A 6,190-nucleotide genomic window follows, 5' to 3' on the forward strand; every position below is an offset into this window, starting at 1 on the left:
GAGAATTTCTATGTGTCTGGTATTATTGTTCCTCCTGGGTAGCATCCTTGTTTAAGCAAGTTGATTCCTGCTCCCGAGTCAACGAAAAATCGCAATCCTGGTCGTCCTGGTAATTGTAGTCGTATTGTGGATAATCTTCCTGAGGTATCATTGTTAATTCTGATTGTTCTTGAATGTGGTTTATTCCTGGAGAGGCTTTTGTTTGAGGCGGTATTCGAAAATTTTGGCATTGATTGGCAAGGTGTCCCAATCGATTTCATTTGAAACATTTCGTTTGTGACCTTTCGTTTAATGGTCGATTCTCAAGCTTTGTAAAATTATTCATTCTTGGTTGAATGTTTTGTGTGGGTGGAGTTTTGTTATTCATGTTACTTGTAATCGTGAAGCGGTTACCTACTGGACGAGACGTCTGGTTACGATAAGATGGTGGAGTGGTTGTTTGTCGTGTCATCCGTCTGCGAGCGTTGTCTTCGCGAAAGTATTTTTCCACGTCCATTGTCTTTTTTTCTGCATCGATGATGTTTGGGGGGGGGGGGATTAGCCAATAGCACGCGTCCTATTTCTGAACGAAGGCCTCTTACTTACATAGTCAATCACAGAAACCATGTATAGTCGATCGTTCATCGCTCATCGAGTTAGTTCGTCTTTATATTCATTGGTAATGCTGTATTGAAGTTTGTTGAAAACACGTCGAAATCTAATGTTATAATTTTGCACGCTTTCGGTTATTCCTTGCTTTATCACTCTTAACTGATCTTGGTGTTCTCTTACTGATGCTTGAGTAGCTACGTTACGTCTTAATCCTTCGTACAGAATTTCGAATTCGTTAATATGAATATTGCGGATTGTCATTGCGGCTTTTCCTACAATTTTCTCTATTTTGATCATTTTTAATAATAACGTTTGTTCGCTACACATCATTCTCATTTCTTTTATTTCACGAATAAAATCTTCTACACCTATATCGTCTTCTCCGGTTAGTATCGAAGATACTAAACAGCTTTTAGATTTCCAGAGTTTGCAGCTGTTGGATTGGATGGTTGGACATATGTTGGTGGTCTTGGTGGCACAGGTGGAGGTGGATTAGTATCGTGTTTTAATATTGATATATTATCGTCATCGTCAGTCATCATAGAACCGAATTCAGTTGATTTTACGTCTATTTGTGATAGTTTAACACGAGAGAGGTTTCTACCTAATATTTCCATTTCGTTAACGCGTTTTCTATTTTCTTCGTTGGCTAATTTTAAAGCATTCTTTATTTCGTTAAATTGTTGTCGAAATTCTTCGTTCTGTCTCTGTACTAAGTCTAAAATTGCTCTGGTAGAGGAATCGAGTGATCCCGTTTTATTTTGGACTCCACTTGTAGAGGGTAAACTTGTCTCGACTATTGAGTCTTTCTTGTTGTTCATAGTGAATATTGTCTCTTCGCTAGAGTTACTAGAGAAACTAACTTTTCGCGTTCTATATTGTTTAAAAGAATCCAGACTTTTCTCACCTTGATACGTAAGTTCGTAGAATGAGGTTCCCTTGCGGTGTTTTCCTCTGTGGCGCGTTCAAAGGTGTTGTTTGAGTGTCAAACTCGTTCTGTTGATTTGTTCTATGCTGGCAGTGGTCCCGTTGATTTGATCCACTGTGGTAAATTATTGGCAGCAGAGTTCATAACACAAGTGCTTCGAATCCTTCGATCTTCAATAATGTCCGTAGACCGAAATCGTAATTTCGCTTACACTGAAACGAATGGATCCTGGCAGGATCGCCAAAATGTCACGTAAAAATAATGGGAAAATAATAATAAAAAAATGTTGGGTTCTTGAACCAGAGTTCGAGGTTTTTTTTAATAGGATCTTTATTTTATAATAGGATTACAAGTGTGCGATTAGACCGTTACCGAAAGACTGAAGCCTCGATCAAGACTCAGCCCTTCTAGATGTTCGTTTATCTTATGCCTATGTGCCGAATTCATATTCCTTTGTTTTGGGAGTCGGTGTCGTGTGCAAGGCGGTTCAGATTTCCTGAGTCTGTTGGAGATATTTGTTGACGTTACATGTACGTCAAGATTGCGTCAGTGTCACGAGGCAAAACAATAATATGAGTCGCTCTCGATTTGCATCGTCCTCTAACTCATGTGCCGCTACATACGCATATAGCTATTATTTCTTACAACCTAGCGTATGCAGTTGTGTATGGGGCCTTAAGTTCACTGTTTATAGATACTGCTAGGAATTAATCGAACGAATTCAACGCAGTCGCGTTTACAGTGTTCCGTATTATCGGAAATGCCGAATTCGCGTGGTTTCGCTTTGACGTTCGTCCACGTTGACGATTGTTCAAAGAACAACCGAGTGGCCTCCGCGTCGCAGCTACGAAAGACATCGAAGCCGCGACATCCTTGAGTGACTTCCCTATCTTTTCCTAAAACCAAGGATGACGCAACTCAGGCAATCGTTACAAGCGTTCGAACTTGACATTTTCTTACCATACTATCAACAAAAAATGAAAGCTGGTTTTCAATGAGTCATTATATAATTATATGATATGTAATTTATAAACAGAATTCATTGTAATGATATAGATAGATTTCTTAGATAGTTAAAGAAGGAAGTTGTTCGCAATCATGCACTTGACAACATATTCAAAAGTCATTGAAGTCGGAAAAGACGTTACGGTTCTATAGTTTCACCCAATCAATATTTATTAATCATAAACGAAGTAGCTATAAATCTTGACAATTCCCAGTTAAACTTAAAATAATTATTGCATTTTTAAAAATAATGAAAATTTATTATTTGCATAAGCGATCTAATGATCATTCTTGTGTTCTTCATTGTAAATTAAAATAAATAAATTATACACTTTACTTTGTACCGCTTAGGACTGAATTATAACTTTACCGAAACAGTGCAAAGCATTCTTTAAAACTCTCTAAAATTCATTTGCATTCATTTCATTTATATACATATATTTATACATATGTTGAGTTGATAGTAAAAAGTACTTCAATGGAAATTATTTAATAATAATAATTATCTACTGTGCCCTGTTCTTTAAGGATTAAGTATGTAGTAGTTCCTGTGCTCACAGTTAGAAAATAAACTATCTATCTTGTCTTGTGCGTTCGGTTCCTCATTGTGTCTTTTGATGCCGTTGATGACACATATCACTTCATAGTGAAAAAAGCAACATTCAATCACGGACCAGCAACATACTCGAGATCTTATAAGGAAATTCAAGAAATTCAAAATAAAATAGAGTCGAACTCAATCCTAAAATCAAATGGAGTTATTATTACTCGACCGAACTATTTTCAATCAACTCTCATTGAGAATTATAAGTAAATTTTTTTGGCGTGGTACTGTAACAAGCAAAATTTAACATAATTTTGAGACGAAACGCGAAAGTAAATCGATAAAAAGGAGGGAGGGTTATATTTCCCCTTTCCTTCTTGAAAATAGGCCGAAATCACATTGAAGCGGATCAAATAGTACATATATACAATTACATAGTCAAATAAATACTAACAAAAGGGAAGCCAGCACCAATACCTTGGGCCTTGATATATGTTGACAAGGACACACTTCTGATTAACTTCCAGAAGATTTTAGCCATCACTCGTTAGTCCTTAAAAATTTATTAACAGAAGCATATTGCTACTACTATGTACAGCGTGTTAAAATATTTATTTGTCAAAAAAGTGGAACGCCAAATTTCCTGAATGTTGAAATGGTTACCACTTCTAAGAAAATTCTACACCTGGTCTTTTTAGTTTTCTCAAGCACTGAAGCCATTGACAGCGCGTAGACAAAAGACTGCGACGAAGTAAGGCCATAAACAATAGACAGGCGACGTTGGCTTCGGGGTTTTCAGTTATTGGGTAACACAGCTAGCGTGCGGATCTGGACCAGCTCAAATTGTATTTTTACTTATTCACTTCTATTTAAATATATTTTCTGCCTTACAATTTATCCACGTGTTTTCTCTGTTTACACATCGAATAACCTCAACACTGAACATGATTAACAAGGCCAAATTTTTTCCTGTTGCAAAAATCTGTTCTCTTAGAAACAGGTATTTAAAGTGTCCTGAATTTTTAAACTGATTTTGTTCATATTTTAAAGTCAGATATGTAGTATCGTGGATAGATTGCCTAAGAAATATCGGTTTTTTTTCTATTTACCGTACCGTATAATCTACCGTACAAAGTTCTTACATTATATGAACCATATAAAAACATAGACCTTCTTTACGTATTATTCTTCTTACTGCTTCTTGTGAAATTCCTACTCGATAAGCTATTGTTCGCAAATACATCAATAGATTTATACGTACACTGCACAAACGACACTTGCTCTTTCTTACGTCAATGTACACAACGAGCGTCGAGTGGAAATCAACCTAACCCCAATCGACGATCTGAAACTTCTACTTCACGCTGTGATCTTCCATTAGGTCTAGAACAAAGAACAATTCCCAGCACGCTTTCTAAACTTTATTACTTATTATTATGTTCATAATATTATTAATTTTGTATTAATACAATAATAATATCGTATCATTATTATATTATTTCTTTATTTTTCTGCTTGTATTGTCTTTTATTCGTAATATATTATCGCAATATAATAACAAAATTAGTTTAAGGGATAATGGAACCTTAAAGATTTTTTTCAAATGAACGGGTCATTTGCAAACCATGATTCTTTTTAGACATTTGTTCTTCGTGATAAGTACTATATGACGAGGTAAAAAAATTTGATTTTGAATATCATGCTCAAAATCAGTTTTGCGAATCATTTTTTCTACAGATCTCCGCAGATTTAAAGATGTAGCATCACCCCCTCCCCAAAGCAATTACAAATAATTTTTTAATACCTTGTACATTATATTCTGCCTATATGTATGTCGGGTTTACATTAGAATTAGGGTTAGGGGCGTGAAGCGAATCTTCGTTTGGATTACACCTCGTCGTTATGCAATAGAGAAGACATTGGCTAGTGCAAATACGATTACCATAGAACCGGACAAGTAACCGTGGTAATTAGATACTCGAGAAACTAATGACAATGATCCTAGGTTCAATAACGAATCCGCGGACAACGGGACGGTAGTCGTACGCACTCGCAAAAATCTAAGTCGGATTCTGTGTTAATATTCGCTGACCGTAAGGAGTTAATCCTTTTTGTCGATGAGACCGCAAGAGAGAATGACTTTCCGTCCCGGTGATACCCCAGAGGAAAACTATGACGGGGTGTGTCTAAGGACACGAGATCATCGGATTCGTCGGGGACATCCTACGTTCGGAAAGTAAGGGAAATTGACGTTGCTGCTAATTGGCCAATCTCCATATCGGTAGTTAGAAAAGGATGCTAGCCGCCCTTGAGGGAGGGTTGCTAGTGGGAGACGTCGTTCGTGGAAAAATAGGTCTCTCTTGTCTTCCCGTAACTGGGACAAAGACTGTGTATCTGTTGAAGGATTTTAGGTAACTAGATATTAGTGTTTATGACGGTCCTCGGGCTAGCCGATCACGTTCTGCGGAGACGCGTCGGCATCTGGTAAACATCCTGCCCGGAGAATAGGATCTGCGTGTGGCGAGCTACGGGACAGAAACCGTTGGAATGTTTACTGCCACGTGTTGCTACAAATCTTTCTTTTAAGGGGAGCTATATGATTACTCAATGCCTTTGTTAGATGGAGAGTTCGTCCCGTTGACCGCGGCTACGTTCGGCGACTAATTGTCGCCTTGAGCCCAAGCTCATTGTCACAAGTCTCAAACAAATACAATTGGGTAGAATGACGGCAAATCGTTTAGTTACAACTGTAGATTTTAATTACAATGTTTTTATGGATTTTCCCGAGGTTTCAGAGGGAAGGCACCGGTGTCCTCTTATCTCCGACATGTAAATATATGTGACTGTGAATTGCAAACACGGACGTACGTGTTTATTTCCTAGTTTTTATTTGAAAGGAACATCACATATGTTGGTCGTTCCACTCGGTCCGCGAACTCTGCGAGTTCATAAAAATCTATTCCAACCCAATGTTCCATATGCGAGCGAAGCGGCTTCTCTAACTTTCGGCCAAAAAAACATTTCTAAAAATTTCTTGTTCGCTCGCATATGAAACTGGTATTAGGTTGGACTACCTTTTTTACGAGCGAGTAGAGCGAGCAACGAGAACAGTGTTTCTCTAC

The sequence above is a fragment of the Bombus huntii genome, unplaced genomic scaffold, assembly GCF_024542735.1.
Source record: "Bombus huntii isolate Logan2020A unplaced genomic scaffold, iyBomHunt1.1 ctg00000070.1, whole genome shotgun sequence".
Lineage (NCBI taxonomy): Eukaryota > Metazoa > Arthropoda > Insecta > Hymenoptera > Apidae > Bombus > Bombus huntii.